This window comes from Dipteris shenzhenensis, chromosome 12 (genome assembly GCF_047967505.1).
Source record: "Dipteris shenzhenensis isolate YYH24624 ecotype China chromosome 12, Dip_SZ_1.0, whole genome shotgun sequence".
Classification (NCBI taxonomy): Eukaryota; Viridiplantae; Streptophyta; class Polypodiopsida; order Gleicheniales; family Dipteridaceae; genus Dipteris; species Dipteris shenzhenensis.
The window spans coordinates 35223900-35244431 of NC_141607.1; the positions used below are offsets into that span (position 1 = coordinate 35223900).

The 20532-nt window shown below is 39.7% G+C and overlaps 1 pseudogene; it reads left to right on the forward strand.

Moving 5' to 3' along the window:
• Positions 1 to 19969, forward strand: part of LOC147896144 (uncharacterized) — a 32106-nt pseudogene extending 12137 nt beyond the window's left edge.
• The last annotated feature ends 563 nt before the right edge of the window (positions 19970 to 20532 follow it).

A 20532-nucleotide genomic window follows, 5' to 3' on the forward strand; every position in this document is an offset into this window, starting at 1 on the left:
TGCAGAAAAAAGCATACCTTGGTACTTTGACATATATAGTATTGAGGGAGCACAGTTGACACGAGTTCACTTATTTGTTTTGTTACCTAATAAAAGTGCATACACTTGTGTTGGATCGGTACATCAAATCACTGAAGATGTGGTTGGAAAAGAGGGAGATATTGGATTGTTGATCATTATAAATCAAAATAAGAAGTTTCTCTTGGATCCCAGCGATTATGAAGCATCTCGTATGAAGTCTGATGTAGATGACAACATGCACTCAAGAGGTTGGATAAGTGTTGAATCAATTGATGGAAATGAAATTGACACAGTGACAACAATCATTGAATCATATCACAAAGTTTCAGCAACATTAAAGAAGTGTAAGAGTGGGGAAGATAGTGGGGAAGGAACAAAGAAAGGTAAATCGACTATGGTTCAAGCACCAGGTGGTAGCAGAGAAGGAGAAAAGAAAGGAAAGCTAACTATAGTTGATGTACCACAAGAAGGAACACCTCCAGAGGGTATGCTAGCAGTTGTGGAAAGAAGCAGTGGTAGTGAATTGGAGCCAAGTGGAAAGGTCATAGGAAAAAAAGGGCAAAAGAAACCATCAGGCTTGGTGGAATATGAAAAATACTACCCATTCGGGTTGCATGCAACATTTTCAATTCCAGTTGCAAGATGTCAAAAAGCTCCTCCAAGCTATGCATATAGAGGGTTGAACAAAGAGCATGTGGAGAAGCTTGCTGCAGACTTCGGTTATAACTCTAGGCCTCCTGCTAATATAGCAGATTTAATGCCTTTCAATCCTGAAACAAAGCAGCCCCTGGAAAGGGTAGATAAAAAGGATTTAACCAAGTGCCACTACTGGATACTATCTGGACAACATTCAATATATGCTGCTAAAATATTCACATCTAATGATGATAACAGCACGGCCCAAAGAAAGAACTACTACCGCACCTGCCAGGCAAGGATTGTAGTGAATTGTCCCGCACGCTTTTGTGTGGAGATATCAAAGATGGCAAACCTGGAGTCTCAAAATATCTTGAGACAATCTCCATACATTGATATACTTAAGCAGGTGAGGGGACAATGGATTCTCTTTAACAGACCCAAGAAAGCACAACAAGGGCTTGCAAAAGGACATCCAGATCGTGAGAATTGGGATGTAAGTACAGATTTTAATTATGAATCATTTTTTACAAGTCGGTTTTCTTAATTATTGCATTCTAATGGATTCATATATTTTGCAGGCTTTCATTGACACTGGCAAGGTAACATTGGGCAATAGCTTTGCCACGAAGGATGTACATATGATAATCACAAGCGATGCCATTTATGATGGTTGGATCTCCATCCTTGAGGATTACATTGCAGGCAAATATTCACAAGATGGAAAATGCCGTAGGCAACCCACAGTCTCAATGTTTAGATGCTTGCGTGGATTGAGTGATGATCAAATTGGTCAAATTCAAAATGACATTAAGGAAGGTAGAGTAGTCATAGCTAAAACAAAGACTGATGCCATGATTCTTGATATTGAAGGACGAGCTATGCAGATCAAGAGAGATGTTGCACTACAAGAAGAACTTTATATGTTTATATCGGCAGAACGGCCTTCTTTAATGTTAAAAATTTGGGATGAGTGCAGATCACATTTTAAAATTACTCCAGAATTGTATCATCGGATTCGTGGTTGCTCTGACTCATGGTTAAAAGTGAAGCTTCAACAGGGCAAGGAAACTCCACCATTGCCTGATGCTGCAAAGGGGTATCTGAGGTGGATTATGGGACAAAGTGAAGGTGCAAGTCATGGACCGAATTCCACCCGGCCTTGGAGGTTCTACACAGTCGGTTCAAACATGGAGGGAATGGAATTTATACATAATGTGTACCAAGAGCCAATGGCAATAGGGGTTGCCTTTTTGGATGTAATGTATGGACCAAGCAGAAGTAGAAATTGAAATGAGGATCGCTTTGAGTGTTTTTTGAAAAGCTTGATGACAATCGCTTCTCCCCCAGTGCAATTCCTTCTTGTGGTGTTGTTGACCATGGATCATGTATCATATTTGAAGAATGCATTAAATAAGGCATGCGGACAATATAAAATACACTTCGGTAACCTTAATTTTGAAACTACAGATATATTTGTCACTGGATCTATGGATGGCTTAATTGCCTGTGTACTGGTAAGCAAGGAAAAGCATTTCAACGATATTGAGTGCTATACAAATGCACAATGTAAGCCATCAATATATGTTGCAGATGAAAAATATGAAAAATCAAGTGGTGCAGAAGAATCAGGTGATGAGGATGATGATGACGAGGAGGATGATGATGAATTTGACATTGAATTATCCTTGAAAAGAAAACGTTCAAGTATCATGAAAGACATGATCATGGGTTTCTGTCGAGAAGATGAGTATGTATTGGACTTGTTCTTTGAGGGGCTTGCTGCAATAGAGTCTCTTTCTTGTAAGAGGCGTGTTGTTTCAGTTGTTGAGACTTATGAGGAGTTGTCAAAGGTTGAAAGTATATGTTGCACGTATGCTTACAGTAATCATGAAATTCGACAATGGGCTGGCTTGCAAGAACCAATATTGGCAATAGAGGGGGTATCAAAAGAAGATGATACAATTGAAGGTGGAGGGGATAAAGAAATTGATACCATACCATGACAAAAAGAGCTTTAACCCTTCAATGAAGAGCAGCGTGAGCATTTACAAAAACACGCTTCAAAGTTTTGGGAAACAGAAGAGGAAGCAACAGGTCCTTGAAATTGTCCTTTTATATGGTGTTCGTGTTTTCCATATCTTATCTTGCTATATTCTCCATATGATGTATTAATTTTGTTCCAAAGATCTTTTAATATTACTTGGAAATTCATTCTATCTCATTGCCATAATTCAAACATTCATATGTATTCTTGAATATGTTTAATTTTCTATATTTCATGAAAAGATGTGTTTGCATGTTGTAATACCTTTGGAGTGTGATACACATCCAAATTTATTTATGAGTTCATAAATGTTAAAAAGTGTGTTGAGTCTTGATCGTGATGAATGAATTAGTGTAAATTATTGTTTCTATCCTTATTCACTTCATATGAATGCTCAAATATGTTTTGGCCGCTTGGCCAAATCTTTTCTTAGTGGGAACACTCGGGCAATGCTAGATAATGTTGGACTCCACTCTATCTATTATGCAAAGGTTTTTGGCATTGTAAGGATATGTAGTTTTGGGGATTAAAATAACTTGAAAGGGTATAGATTCAACAACTTTAGGGGGTATACTAAGCATATGAACATGAATGCTTTCTTTTTTTTAGTATTCCAATTTTGTTTTGAAAAAGAAAAACATGAATTCTTTCACACAAACAAATTGCATTGAGAGCGCACAACCTAAAGTTTGACAATTTGGTTTTCCATCTCAATATTCAGTTTGTTTCTACTTATGAATTTCATTTCCTTGTTTATCAACAGATATTGGCCATCTCAATTTCACATCGCTAGAAGCATTGCCTGTACATGTGACACCTGATCCAATGATTCATTATGTGCCTAATATGAACATTAGCATGCAAGTTCCAAGCTCAACATGGTTGATTGAAAATGTTGAGGATGCAATGTCTGCAGTTAATGTTCCATTGACAAATGTGAATGCAAGCTTAGAAGGTAAAGGAGAAGATGCAATGTCATTGTATGAAGCCAAGGTGCAAGAAGGAATCTTAGAAGGTAAAGGAGAAGACATAATGTCACCCTCAGAAATAATGTCAAAAGAGGTGATAACAAAAATAAGACTAGCGGTGATAATAGATTTGAAAGGGTTATTGCTCGAGCGTTGTTTTTCGAAGTCAAATAAACATATGAGCTTGCACAATGGGAAGCATTGGCTTGTTCTCCGTCCTGGGTGTTTAGAGTTTCTACAATGGTTGCTCGATCACTACCATGTTGGCATTTGGTCCACTGCAGGAGAAAAGGGCATGGTGCAACACATGCTGGACACTTTGGAGCATCATGTTAACAGAAAGTTACATTTCTTCATGGTTTGGGGTGCGATGGCATGCCACAAGCATACAAAGAGTAGAATCATTTGACCAGATAAGATGAATGTGGAAGCAGAGTTTAAACCATTAATGAGAGTGTGGTGTTGTTTTAAAGAGGAATGCAAACCAGCAAGAACAGTGTTCATTGATGTTTCGCCTTACACGGGTTGTGTTAATCCAACAGAAAATTGCATTTTCCCTACGAAATTTGATATAGATTGTGGTGATTCTATTTTGCTTCATGAGTTATTACCGTACCTACAGATGCTAGATGATGCAGTAGATGTGCGCAGTGCCATCTCTTCTAACAGATTTGGTCAAGCTCCGATTGTCGAAGGGCATGATATGTTCTATTATTTTCAACCAGTGATCCTTGAATTCAAAGAAAAAAACAAAGAAGTTCTCGAAAGGATGAATGTCGAATCTCATATGTCTACTCGTAGTTCAAAAAAAGACACAGAGAAAGGTATTACTTCACCTATAACCAAAACTAGAGTGAGAGGGACTTGTCCTACTACAAGAAGTATGGTGCATGCTCAACATGTTACATTGAATGAAGAGGAAGAATGCATGCTAGGAAAAATTGCCAAAATGGGGCCATTGAAAGATAGTGAGGCAAAACGCTTTGCTATGGTTCTTGGATGCAAGGAAAGGGGAATCACTGCCGATGCTGTAAGGGCATTCTTAGCCAACTTGATTCAATTTTATTGCATAGACAACCCTTAGGGAATGTGAGTTATCTTGTTAATTAGAGTTGTAGACACAAATGCTCAACTAAAACATTTGTACCTACATTCTGATTTATATTTGGACACTATTTGGTTAGATTCAACTAGCAAAACATTATGTTTCAATTTGTTTTGTGAAAGAAGTAATAGACATTGAGTTAGTACCTTGTCCAAAAAATGCTATGTGCTTTGTGATGTGAGTTTGTATTCCTCCACTAAAAGAATGATTCTTTGATTTTAAACATATGATAGGTGTTGCAGATTGTCCTGAAAAGTTGAAGAGCTATCTTATTACAAATTTTGATCCTGCATCCAATGGCTTATGGAAACATAAATTGCCCATACCCATTGAGCACGTGTTCGAAATGGATGGCATCCATTATGAAGTAAAGAAATCAACAATACCTGGGGCAGGATATGGTCTTTTTGTACATACGAGCATCAAGAAAAAACAAGATTTGATGGTATATAATGGTCCAAAGTATGATTATGATACTTGGAGATCTCTCCTCAAGTTTTTCCCAAGGATGAAGACTTATGGAATGTTTGAAGATCCATTCATTGAGCCATTGACAGATGTGAAATGTATTGTGGGAGATGTATTGTATGGAAACATTGCTGGATATATAAATAGCTCAATGTATTATAAAGAAAGAACAAATGTTATATTTGTATACATCCCTAAACTACCACCTTGGGCTCAAAAGTCACAAGGAAATTTGAGTGCCCATGGCTACATTACTGTGCAAACCATAAAGGATATCTCCTTCGGAGATGAGCTACTTTGTGAGTATGAATACTAGTATGGAATTGTTAATGATTATGTTAAACGATGTGGTGCAAAATTGGCTATGTGTCAATGGTTTTGATTATAGCTCTATTTTGATGGAGAGTTTCATGAGCTCTATTGTGATGGAACGGTGTTTTTGAACACCACATTTATATGATGGATGTCAAAGCTCTACCATAATCCTATTGCATATGTCAATACTGCAATTTATCAACATAGAAACATATGCATTTGACATTAATTTGATACATCTTATATACCAAATAAAAATTAACAGTTGTTGCAAGTTTAATTTTGTTTTTGAAGACCACAATTATATGATGGATGTCAAAGATCTATAACAATCCTATTGCATATATCAATACTGCAATTTAATTTACTCCAATGAATCTTCCTAACGCAACATCTATAAATTGGCTTTTGTTTGTGGTTTTGATGCATACGAAACAACAAACATCTTTCTTTCACTAGCAAATCAACAAATTTTTTGGCCATGGAGCCATGTTCACATCTATTAAGGCCTTTTGCCATAGCAACGTACGGAAGATTTTTGCTTGGGTTTCTAGGAATTGGGAAAGTATTGTGCATGGTCCTCAATGGAGCTAATGTTTCAATAAAAAACATCAAATTTTACTTTTGAAGTGACTATATTTTATTTCGTGGGAATTGGGATTTTCCCAAATTCTCTAATATAGTGTTCTTTGCTTGTCCAACCAGTACGATAGTGCCATGTACAAACATTGATCAGTGTCAACATGCATGTACTACTAAAGATAGACCCGATCATCAATTTAACGAGGGTTATGCAACCATAACTTCAGTACTTAGTCAAATGGTCCATGTATGATTGAGAACTTGCATCAATGTACACATGCCCTAAATGTCTTCCAATGTCACCTCCAAATCAATAGTTTCCCATGTACAACCCAACCCAAAAAAAACATCATGACAAGCCATTCCAGCACCTACATCACCTCATGTAGAAGCACGACATGGAACAAAAAAACAATGTATGGGTCAACAATGGGTCACATTGGCACAAAGAACCATAAAAACACAATCACAACAGGCACAGAGTACATGTACTCAAGCAACCACTCATTGTTGTACATTACACTAGCAAAACAACCGCTATGCAGCAAAACCACTGAAACTCCCTTTCAGCAATGCTTCCATAATGTGTTGACTTACAATCTGGGCACAAGCAATTCCAACTGCAGTCGACATCCACAAAAACAGTCCCATCATTCTAAGGGTCTCCGGATGGCATAGTCGATATCTGATCCATGAAGAGTCTACAGGCATAGGCTTGACTACAACACATAGTCGCGTATGGATGGCCCTGTCTCACTTCGCTTACTACCCGATGTGAAACAAAAATATAACAGAGTGGCTTAGCCTATCATACTACAAAAAGGAAGGCTAAGGATAGAGAGGCCGTGGCATTTTGAGCAAAAACAAATACACTTACAAAGGAGCAACATGACTAGAAAAAGTCTTAACACAATAAGTTTCTAATAACACGTACATAGGATCACATGCACAGTAATTACTCTACAAGACAACATTCTACCCTTGCAAGAAATCCTGCCAATCCACACAAGAGGCTCCAAAAGCATCGCGACAAACTATAGAACATGACTGGGGCATGAATCTCCAAAAGCATCATGACAAACTACAGAACATGACTAGGGCATGAATCTCGAAATCGGTTGGATGCAATGCCATGTCGCATTTCTTGCATTGTAGGTCATTGTGCTAACAAGGCTTGACGAATGCCACGTAAAGAATTCTGGCTATTACACTGATGTCGTGTCTCATCCTAAAAAGTAACCATGCTTTCACGCAACCATTGTTAGGGCCTTAACCCAAAAAATAGGTGAACAATTACATCATGGGTATTGCCAGTGCAGCTACATTATGAAATGAGCTCCAGACAATCGATACAACCAGCAAAAAACACATGGTTAACCAACGCGAGTGACAACAAAACATGACAAACAAAACCTTGCGTCATTTTGAGTCTCATGGACTCTATTAAAGTACTTTTAGTACTCAGTGTGTGTAAACCCACTATGATACTACCACGTCAAAACATTGATCAATGGCACCACACATGTACTACTAAAGGTAGATGTAGTCATCACTTTAATGAGGGTTATGAAACCATGACTTCCATACATGGTCATATGGTCTAGTAAGATTGTCTATATGCATCAGTGCAAATATGGCCTAAATGTCTTCCAACAGCACCTCTGGCTGTGTACTGCCCAAAAACAACCAACAACAAGAAAAGCAATACTTTCACAACATCCTCCACTAAAGAATAATTGTTGCAACATTAGATTTTCAAAAAAAACATCTTCCACAAAAAAACTCCTCTCACTAACAATCCTACAAAAAAACACCCATGGCTATTGTCCTACACGACATTGCATGCTCCTTTCTTAATGCAAAATTTCTTTCTTCAACACGTTAAAAAAATTTGAAAAATATAGGGAAGGCCACCTGAATGTTAAACTTGTTTTTGGTAGGATGGTCCATATGGGACTCTTACTTGGTCTGGCATGCACCCTTTGCATGGGATGATGTTTGTGTTGCGGGCATGATGTTGTTAGAGCAATATTGTTTCATCCCATAGCTTGCAAAAATACACCATCCATGCTAGTGTATAGGTCCAACAAGGTCACATTTCCATGTGGTTGAGCAAGGAAAATAGATGCAAATGCCTTGGGTTGACCAACCAACTTAGTTACAAAGATGGCATTGGAGGTCTCGAGGGTAACTACAAATTTGTTTGGATGGTGTGACATGAAGTTGGGGGTAATAAACTTCATGCACCTCTTCACTTCCTGCTGCTTTCGAACTGACAGCCAAAGATATTTATCATTGAGAATGGGACATTAGAAAACAAACTTTTATGCCAAGATACCACATCATACTTTTCTCCCTCAGATGAGAATGAAGATGGTAACATCCCAAGTGATGTTGTAATCAAGCATAGGGAGCAGGAAAGGATCAGCAGAGGCCATAATCTCAGCGAGCCGGTCTGCACCAAAGAGAAGAGCGATACATTGTTAAAAGAAGATCTTGCGGCTCAACATAACATGAACTGATATATATCAAGGAGTTTGAAGGGGCTGATAAGGTCAGATGGGTAGATTCCGAGGAAACATTGCACCTCCTTCATAGACACCTTTACACTTAGCTCAAAACACTCTACAAACTGTCATTAGACACAGAGGCCTATAACTTTTAGTAGAGATATCAAAGAATCAAGCACACAAAGAGATGCACTTGAGATGGGCTTCGCGCTGATATAAGTTTGATTGAAAACAAACAGACGGTTGAAGAGATATGGATAGTTTACTGGAGGAGGGTAAAAACTATCATGAAAACAGACTGTCAAACACAGAGACTCATAAAATTTTTCAGCAATATCTGATTCAAGATCTAAGTACATAGAGACATGCATCTTAAAGAGGGCTTCGCGCTGATATATGTTTCGTAAGAAACAGAGAAGCGGCCAAAAAGTTATGGATAGTTTACTAGACAGGGGTAAAAACTATCATGAAAATAGACTATTACATTAGTATCTGATTCAAGATCTGATCACATATAAACATGCGCCTTAAAGAGAGCTTCGCGATGATATAAATTTCATTACAATCGGACTACCGAGCAGAAAGTTATGAACAAAACACTAACAAGGGGTCAAACTGTCATGAAAACTACCCTCCACCCAGGTTTATTTTGCCTGAGCAGGATGCTCCCTCAAGACTCCACCTTCATCAATGATCCACCCCTCATAGATTTCGCCTAGAAGAGGGGAAGAAGTTTGCATGGTGGCTCGAGAAACAAATGGACCATGTATGCACAGTGAGCGGCCGAATAGAAAGAACTTTCAAGGCTTCAAAAGAGAAAAGGGACGAGACACTCAAGAGAGAGAGAACCTGAAGTGACCTTCATTACAAATAGAGTGAGAATCCACTTCAACACTACAAACACAAGGGAGAAGAAGAGGTTTCATACATACAAGAGGGAGCGGAAGCTCCAAGACTACTCATAGAGAGAGAATAAACTAGAGAGAGATGGACTCAAGAGTCTACATAAGACAATATCTACAAGAGGGAGAGAAGGCTCATGAAAGAGGCTTGGGGAGACTAGAGCTACAGCAACATGAGGCCTAATGGTGGAAGAGATTGATGAACAAGGGAGAGGAGGGCTCCTTTTATAGAGACTTTGTTACCCTCCTTCACCCATTTACAATTGCTGCCTGTAGATTCCTTTCCCCATTAATCACATAAGCCCGTATGTCACCATCCATGTCCTTTTTGGCTACTCTTGCCATGTGTCCCTTCAAAAGATGCTCAAGACTCTTAAAATATTGAGAAAGTCAAGAGTCTCCTCACATGGAGCCCATAGGGACCCTCTCTTTTCCACATGTCCACATGCTCCTTATTCCACATAGGAATTCTAGAAGGATTCCTCTTAACTTCACACTCCTCCACATGCCTTCCACATGCTTGGCATGTGGCCTCTCTTATATTATTGGAACACATGGACATGAGCCCACCTCTTTATATGACTCACTCTTCCTATTTTCTAAAAAACTCCATAATATCCCATACACAAATAACTCTCACCCCATACCAAGGTATTTATAATTCATACCTATGGTATTTACAATGAGCCATTCCACTCATCCTCTCCATCCCATACAATATCATAGAAAATAGAAATAAGTGAGAGCCGCTAGGCTATCACTTGATACTCAAACTCTTATCAAACATAGAGAAAAACAATACCAATGCCAAATTAAAAATATCAATTTTTGGCATCACATCTTTCCCCCCCAACAGATCCTCTTTAGTACAGAGAGGGTCTGCTGGCCCTCAAGGTGGTCGAGCATAGAAGAATTTAAGGTGATACTCATTGGTGTGTCCAAGTATCACCATGCCATCAACATCCTCAAGCTGATAGGTTCCATTCGTGACATTCATATACATCCTTATGGAGGCATGGCCAAAAGTAACCAATCTCTGCTTCTGTTGTGGAGTTAACCCTCGAGGAAACATGCTTCTTCCACATATTTTTGAACATGTTGTAGTTTTGGCCATCCAGTGTCTACCCAAGAAACCACCCCCCAGTCTTGTACTACAATGGCTTGAGTAGCTAACTCATCTGCCCTTTGATTTTCTTTTCTATTTATATGAACAAACTTGTAAAAATCGAATTGACTACATAGTGCCATAGCCTTTTGATTAAGCTCCTTCAAATGAGGACTTCTTGTCTTGTAATGCCCTTGCATTTGCTTTATAATAAGCTGAGAATCTCCTCTTACTTCCAATTCTTTAACTTGACTTTGAAGACAACCCTCCAAACCAAGAATCAAAGCATTATACTCAGCTGCATTGTTAGTTGTGATACTTGGAAGTTCTTGTCCTCTTGCCCATACCTCTTGACCTTCAGGATTCATCAAGACTATATCCCCCCGGCTCCTTGTTGGCATGAAGGACTAAAAGCCCCATCAAAATACAAAACAAAAGCTGTTGGTGGTGTATCCCTTTCATCTTTAATGTTCTCCTTATATTTCTTTTCTTCTCCTAGATCCTCCCATCCTATGAGCAAATCTGCCATAGTGGACCTAGTGGTATTTTTAGTGACAAAAGAGAAAGAGAAATCTTGGAGCTCTGACAACCATTTTGCAAATCTCCCCCCAGGATTAGGCTTGCGAACTAGATATGCTAATACAGACTGAGAGGTAAGGAAGAAAAATGGTCGAGGTAATAAATAGGAGCGAAACTTTCTGACAAAAAACACCAAAGAGAGAGCTTGCTGCTCCATTTCTTCATACCTTGTCTCCACATCTGTAAGCTGTCGGCTGGCATAATAGATGGGTTGCATTCTACCTGCCTCTCCTTTTTGTAGCAATACAGCACCAACTGAATGCAAAGATACACTTGGATTTACATAAAAGTCTTGAGACCAATCAGGGGGCTTCAATATTAGGCCCTTACTCATGGCCTCCTTAAGTTGCTGGAAAGACTCTTGTTGCTCCACACCCTATTGGAAAGAAACTCCTTTTCTTGTCAACAAGTTCATGGGATGCACTATCTCTGTGAAATCATCACAAAAGCGTTGATAATACTTGCTCTTTCCTAGAATTCTATGAACACCAGTGACACTCTCAGGACTTGGCAATGCCATGATTGCTCGAACCTTGTCATGATCCATTTGCAAGCCTCCTTCAGACACAATATGCCCCAACAAGACTACTTTTGTTTGAGCCAAATGACACTTGCTAGGATTTAGACACCCTTTTGCTTCATCAATCCTAGCCAAGGCCATCTTTAACTTCTCCATGTGATCTATGCACCGAGAATAAATGCAAAAATCATCCAAAAACACCCTTATGAACTTTTCCAAGTAAGGCTCAAGAACTTGACTCATGAACCTTTGAAATGTAGCTGGTGCATTGGTCAACCCAAAAGGCATCACTCTGTAAGCAAAAACTCCCCAAGGTGTGACAAATGATGTTTTCTTTTGATCTTCCTTCCGAATACGAATTTGAAAGTACCCAGAATACCAATCACATACAGAATACATCTCATGCCCTATTACTTGGTCTAGTATTTCATCTTGGAATGGCAAAGGAAAATGATCCCTCTTAGTGCATGCATTCAAAGGACGAAAGTCCACACAAACTTGCCACTTATTTCCTTTCTTTGGTGTGATAACTACAGGAGATATCCATTCGGAATCATCAACAGGAAAGATGAATCCCGCCTCAAGTAGTTGTGTTACCTCTTTCTTTAGCGCCTCAGCTTGGATCACCCCCAATTGCCTTAAGCGTTGCACAACTGGCTTGCTTTTTGGCTTCAACTCAATCTTGTGCTCCACAAGAAAGACTGGTCGAACCTGTGAATAGCTTGTTGCTTCTCTACAGGATCTTCTTCCACCACCACCTTGTTCCTTCCTGACTCATCCCGATCAGCACCAAGACAAAGACCAAAGGCCACTCCTTCCACCTCACCCTCTGAGTTGGACTCCTCAGAGCTACACCCTGTCTCTTCTTCTTCATCAGTTAAGTTAGAGCTTGAACTCTCTGATGTTGAAGACTCCTCCTTGACAACTTCCTTTTTGCGGCTTCTGATGTTGTAGCGCACCTTCTTATCATTTCCCTGCAAAATCAATTCTCCAGTATCCCACTTTTGAACAGCCTTCACCTTGCGTAGCCAAGGCCTTCCTAAAATCAATGGATAGGCACGTGCATCTGGCTTGGTAGGGATCACCTGAAAAGTAGTCGGCACAAAAATTCCACATACATCCACTTCTAGATTCTTCACAACTCCCAAGGTCTTAACCCTAGTGTTGTCAGCCAATTTGATCCGATAAGGAGAGGTAGTACTAGAGTATTTTAAATCAGCATCTATCATGGTCTTCTCACTCATGACATCAATCGATGCACCTCCATCAATGTACACATTAGAAATCACTTGCCCATCAATGATCACATCAACCATAGGTACATCATCACCAACATCTATATCTACCTTTTGAACAACAGGAATGGCACTTTTCTTCTTTTTCTTCTTTGACACTCTTGTGCTTGCTAGTTTTCCCCATTCCTTCCGTAGTTTTGGAGACAAAGCAAGTAATTGACCAAAGGTGATATGAGATTCCTTTTCTTTAAGGTCGGACAACAAGTCATAGCTTCCAATTCCTTGTCCTAAAGGAAAGTCTGACTGGCTAATTCTCCTTCTAGATGCCTTCTTTTTCTTACTATGGTGTTCCTCTTCTTGATGTTCCTCATCTACTTCTTCCTTGCTTTCTTCTTCTTCTTTTGCTTTACCACGCCCCCGTTTAGCCATCATTACCTCTCTTTCCTCATCCCCTGAAGAAGCTTCTAACAAGGATACTTGTTTTTCTTCTTTCTTTCTCAATCTAGGACACTCGGGGCGATAGTGACCTTTTTCATTACATTCATAGCAAGTGACCCCACTCCTATCTCGAGGCCTATCTTCACTCTTTGGTGCTCTAGGTTGTCGTGCATTAACCAAATGCGATTTCAAATCAGCAAACTCTGCCATCAATTGGGAGATATTATGATCTAACTCAGAGGACTTTGGTACCTGAGGAGTGCCCATTACCTCCACCTTAGAAGTTGAAGCTGTTGAGACACAAAAGAGGATTCGATCTTTAGAGAAGCTTCTTTCTTGGTCACAATGGGAAGTGCCTCCACATATGTTGTTGGATCTTTACTCATTACTTTTGAGCAAAGATGGGGCTCCAAAACCATAATAAATTTGCTCATCTTTAAGTGCTCCATCCCTAAGAGACTTTGAGGGGTCGATGATGTAGATGCCACAGCTCGCAAAGCTACCCTTTCATACTTTGTCCATAAAGTTTCATATTGGATTGCCAACGCAGAGACCAACTCACCCTCTTCTTGATAGAACCGGTCCAACTGCAACATCAAAGCATTTGGCGACTCCACTACCCCAAATCTCTGCTTCATTGCTGCCACCACTTGGTCCCACTCCTCCTTGGTAGAGTCCAGCAAGGTCTCATGCCAACTCAAGGCTACACCTTCAAGAAAATCAGGCAAAATCTCCGCCCGATCCTTCATGGACCATCCAGAAATCCGGCATCCTCGAACAAAATCCCAAAGATAAGACTCCGAGTCTTTCCCTTGGGTCCCTCAAAACACTGGAATCTTCACCATGATGAAACACAAAAAGGAAACATCAAGATCGAAATAATATCCCAAACAAGATCCAAACAAGATCCCACAGAGCCTTAGTATACCAAGACCAACTTATTATGCATAACCACTCGTTGAAAACCCTCCACAATGTGATCCTCAACAAAATCTTCAAAAATAAGTGACCAACCAGCACCATGAAAACATTGTGTATACATGCATTCTAGATTCACCCTTCTCACAATAGGAAGTGCACATAAAAGCTTCAAGATATTGTACTCTTCATCATTTGCATAGCAAAAGAAGTTAAAAGCATTAAGAATCACCACTCTACTATTATAGTCAAAAACTACCCACCAAAGACTCAACTCTTCTTCACACCAAGTTGCCAGTGCATGGAACAATCCCCAATCTATCATTGTGCCTGCTGCTGGCATTGTCAATTCACTAACATATTCAACAATGCAAACATAAAGGATATGATCATGGTGATTGTGCGAATAGCTTGAGCATCACCTTCACAATCTTCAAGTTCTCTTAAATGGGTTACAATCTCTTCTAACGGAGTTCTTCCAAGCATCTTCTTTATCTCATCAAAACACATGCCTCTTCTAGGCATAACATGCAATCAAGTACACCCGAGACCATTTAGTAAGGTGGGATGAATCCAATACCAAATGTACCCGGCATCTCCACCAAAAGATGTGACATGACGTTGGGGATAATAAACTTCACGCACCTCTTCACTTCTTGCTACTTTCAAACTGACAGCCAAAGATATTTATCATTGAGAATGGGACATTAGAAAACAAACTTTTATGCCAAGATACCACACCATACTTTCCTCCCTCAGATGAGAATGAAGATGGTAACATCCCAAGTGATGTTGTAATCAAGCATAGGGAGAAGGAAAGGATCAGCAGAGGCCATAATCTCAGTGAGCCAGTCTGTACCAAAGAGAAGAGCGATACGTTATTGAAAGAAGATCTTGCGGCTCAACATAACATGAAATAATATATATTGAGGAGTTTGAAGGGGCTGATTAGGTCAGATGGGTAGATTCCGAGGAAACATTGCACCTCCTTCATAGACACCTTTACACTTAGCTCAAAGCACTCTACAAACTGCCATTAGACACAGAGGCCTATAACTTTCAGTAGAGACATGATATCAGAGAATCAAGCACAAAAAGATATGTGCCTTGAGATGGGCTTCGTGCTGATATAAGTTTGATTAAAAACAGACAGACGGTTGAAGAGATATGGATAGTTTACTGGAAGGGGGTAAAAAATATCATGAAAACAGGCTATCAAACACAGAGACTCATAACATTTTTCAGCGGTATCTGATTCAGAATCTAGGCACATAGAGACATGTGCCTTAAAGAGAGCTTCGCGCTGATATATGTTTCGTAAGAAACAGAGATGCGGCCAAAAAGTTATGGACAGTTTACTAGACGGGGTAAAAACTATCATGAAAACATACTGTCAGACTCAGAGACTCATAACTTTTTGCAACAATATCTGATTCAAGATCTGATCACATATAAACATGCGCCTTAAAGAGAGCTTTGCGCTGATATAAATTTCATTACGATCGGACTACCGAGTAGAAAGTTATGAACAAAACACTAACAGGGGTCAAACTATCATGAAAACTACCCTCCACCCAGGCTAATTTCGCCTGAGCAGGATGCTCCCTCAAGACTTCACCTTCATCAACGATCCACCCCTCATAGATTTCACCTAGAAGAGGGAAAGAAGTTTGCATGGTGGCTCAAGAAACAAATGGACCATGTATGCACAGTGAGCGGCCGAATAGAAAGAACTTTCAAGGCTTTAAAAGAGAAAAGGGACGAGACACTCAAGAGAGAGAGAACCTGAAGTGACCTTCATTACAAATAGAGTGAGAATCCACTTCAACACTACAAACACAAGGGAGAAGAAGAGGTTTCATACACACAAGAGGGAGCGGAAGCTCCAAGACTACTCATAGAGAGAGAATAAACTAGAGAGAGATGGACTCAAGAGTCTACAGAAGAGAATATCTACAAGAGGGAGAGAAGGCTCATGAAAGAGGCTTGGGGAGACTAGAGCTACAGCAACATGAGGCCTAATGGTAGAAGAGATTCATGAACAAGGGAGAGGAGGGCTCCTTTTATACAGATTTTGTTACCCTCCTTCACCCATTTACAATTGCTACCTGTAGATTCCTTTCCCCATCAATCACATAAGCACGTATGTCACCATCCATGTCCTTTTTGGCTACTCTTGCCATGTGTCCCTTCAAAAGATGCTCAAGACTCTTAAAATATTGAGAAAGTCAAGAGTCTCCCCACATGGAGCCCATAGGGACCCTCTCTTTTCCACATGTCCACATCCTCCTTATTCCACATAGGAATTCTAGAAGGATTCCTCTTGACTTTACACTCCTCCACATGCCTTCCACACGCTTGGCATGTGGCCTCTCTTATATTATTAGAACACATGGACATGAGCCCACCTCTTTATATGACTCACTCTTCCTATTTTCTAAAAAACTCCATAATATCCCATACACAAATAACTCTCACCCCATACCAAGGTATTTATAATTCATACCTATGGTATTTATAATGAGCCATTCCACTCATCCTCTCCATCCCATACAATATCATAGAAAATAGAAATAAGTGAGAGCCGCTAGGCTATCACTTGATACTCAAACTCTTATCAAACATAGAGAAAGACAATACCAATGCCAAATTAAAAATATCAATTTTTGGTGTCACAATGGGATGCCTAGTTTGGATCCCTTGCAAAGAATGATGAATACATGCAATTTGTATGTCAATGTGTTTGTCTCTATGGAGGGATTATTAAGAAGAAATCTGCATATAGACTTAAAGATGGTGATTTGTGAGAGTCATTCATGCTAGTGTCTGGGTTGAGAAGGTGAAAATGCCTTGGTTTGACTAGCTAACTCAGTAACAAAGATGGCATTGGAGGTCTGGAGAGTAACTATAAAATTGTCTCAAAATTGTTGGGTTAGGATGCCTAATTTAGATCTTTTGCAAAGAATGATGAATGCATGCGATTCATATGCCAATGTGTTTGTAGATGTGGGGGAATTATTGAGAAAAAATCCATGTGTAGACTTAAAGATGGTGAGTTGTGAGAGTCGTTCAACCTCCATATAATACTTGGTTCCCATAACTAGTGAGGATGCTGCTATCATGCCGAGTCAATAGGATGGTTTTGATGTGCCACTCATGTATATTATTTTGTTTCCTCAAGGGGAGGATAATTGGCATGTATACATCCTATTTGGTGATGGTCCTAGCCACATATCATTACATGAGATACATAGATAGAAGTGTCTTTCATAGAGATAGCACTATGCATATCATTTGTAGGTGAGACATGATACAAATGCATGCTTCAACATGGGGGAGATGACTGCAATACATTGTTGATGCATACGGCTGCATGGAGCATCTAGGCTGGCATGGATGCATAATAATCTGGCATCTTTGGTGTGCAAAATTTGGCATATAATGTATTGGGAAATGTTGGAGGACATGATGTTGTAATGCCTTCTTCTTTTATGGAAAAGCTATGATGATGTAGTTATACCAAGATGCAATGACAATTGCAAGGAAAAAGGTTCACCCAGATTTGATTATTGCATTTATTTACAATCCAAAATATCTTTAAATAGATTCATTTCAAATGCAACATTTATATTAATGCTTAGTGTTCATGACTAGTTTTTTGAGGGGTAGTAGATGCCAGATGTGTTACGTCAACCATAATCGTGGAAGCCTATGTCCTCATTATGGTCAAGAAAGAAACCAAGGGGGCTTGAAGGCGTTTGCATTACTAGAGGCATAAAGGGTTTGAGTCTAGGGTAGTACCTACACTTAGGCATTAGTGAGGAGGTGCAAAGGGGATCCCATGAGAGGGCTCTTATGGTAAGGTCCCTTGTGGGACACGTGGCACCAAAATTAAAGGATAAGCAGCAAGTATTGGGCTAGGAGGGAGGATTCTAGAGGAGGTCAAGAAACAAGGTTTCAAAGAAGAACTACATGAGAAAATTCGAGTGCTCAATGTAAGAATCCACAGTAGTGGAGCCTTTAACTTTGTGCATGTTCAGAGTAGCCAAGATTATGTCCTTATCATAAAAACAAGCACAAGACCCAAATAGTAAGAAGGGGCGCTCTTGATAGTGGGAGCGATTTTGTGCTTTACTGAGGAGGATCATGAAAGAGCACAACATCGGATTATTTGGCTTGTTGACATATTTCCCATGTAGCAACCACTACTTTCTCCACTTGACACAGTTCTTGACTATGGAAAGCATCTTACAGTTTGAGTTCATGAAAGTATGTGGGTCTATATTCGATGGCTAATCTAAACATAAAAGGGACCCCAATCATGTCTTCTATGTGTAGCCACCCCAAGATGCATGTAATAGACCCAATTCATGAAAATAAGCCCAACACAGATTGGTTTTCTTACTAGGTTACTTGAGGACAGAGATTAAATTACTTGTTTTCTTCTTTCTTACTTGGGCCACTGGGGCTCAAGGTTGAACTCTTGACCAATCTAGAGAGTGTCTCCTAGAGCTTGAGATGCCGCCATGCAAATTGTTGTTGCAATAGAGAGATGTAGACCTTGAATTTGGCACCGTGAAGTCCAACAAGGACAAAGGAGATGGAGAGAGAAGTATCTATGGTTCCATGAGATGTGATATTTACAACTGCATGGCAGAGAGAAAGCCCAATTTTTAATTAGCACCAAGAACTTCATTGATTTCTATGCGTAAAGCTAGAGCAAGATTGGTGATTGCCTCCTTAAAATTTTGAAAAGTGGGTAGAGGCGATGGAGACCTGCCACCCAATGTGTCGTGTTCACTACATATAATACTTGTTATACACAAGCAATGCACATGCTTGCAACATCACCTTTTCCATTGGGTTGTCTCTCAATGAAATCTACATGAACAACTTGAGAAGTAGAATGAATCATGCTGGATAATCATTGAAGACAACCGTGATGCAGTAGCAAAGATCACCTTGACTACAAATCACTTCCAAGCAATAGAGCCCACTAGCCTACATTATCTCCACTACCTGCAAATTGTATAAGACATTGCAATCTATTGATTTCTATATCCAATTTGGTCTATAACAAGGCGGGTTGCACACAATGGCCAATAGCCTCTACAAGCAAGCTTTGGGCTGTTGGAGGCACAAGATAGCATACAAGGTCTGAAATTATTGGCCCTACACCAAATGGTGCAACTTTTGGGGAAAATGATGCTCAACTACACTTGACTATTGGGCTCCCTAGGTTTTATATATTATGAGCTTGGAGAATAGACCACTCCGTTATGGCAACATCACACATCATGAAAGTGTCATATAATGCCTGAGGTATGTTGATTGTTGGTCTTCTTGATCCATAGGTGTGGAAAACCATAGCCTTGTGGATGATACCAACCACATCAATGCCAAGGAGCTGATAGATGTGGGCTCTATATGCAACTCATTCAATGATGTTCGTTCATACATCAATCACTATACATACCTCCCTTTCGTGGTGAAGTGTAGGTCTTTCTAGTAGAGTGGACCTGTAGTTTATAAAGTTCCACATGGGCACTTGGCATGTTATCCTCTTTTGAAAGAGCCTACTATGGACTTTTACAACTTGGAGCTTGTGGACACTAATTGATCCACAAAACAGGGAGAGACTATTGAGATTAGTAGAGGCTAGCCAACCGGCTAGCCAACCATTGCATTAGGATATCATGAGGATATCATTGATCCTATCATGAAGCTTTTAGGTGAGTCCTTGTTTCTCTTCACAAGCTAGGTCATCTAATAATAGAAATCATTTCTCATTTTTTCATTCACTTTCTTCATTTAAAATAAGAAACCACATTGTGTGATGCAGTTTGTCATGGGTTGTAAGAGAACTAGACAAAGGCTGCAAGCTAGGAAAGTTAATATATTCAATCAAGCTATGAGGAGGAGGTTGAATGCCATGGAAACCAATGACACAATATTCAAACGGCAATGGACGACACATTTACACCTCATCTACAATGAATGCGAAGGGAGAGACAATGCCAAGAAAAGAACATGAACTATGGTTTTGAGGCAACAACATCAAGTCATTTGGGGGACTAATAGGCTCATGTCCTCTAAAGCTTTACCCTACACCCAAGGATTCATTGAGTGTATGCTCTTCCATGACCTAGGCAAATGAGAGGACCCCCAAAATATGTGCCATGT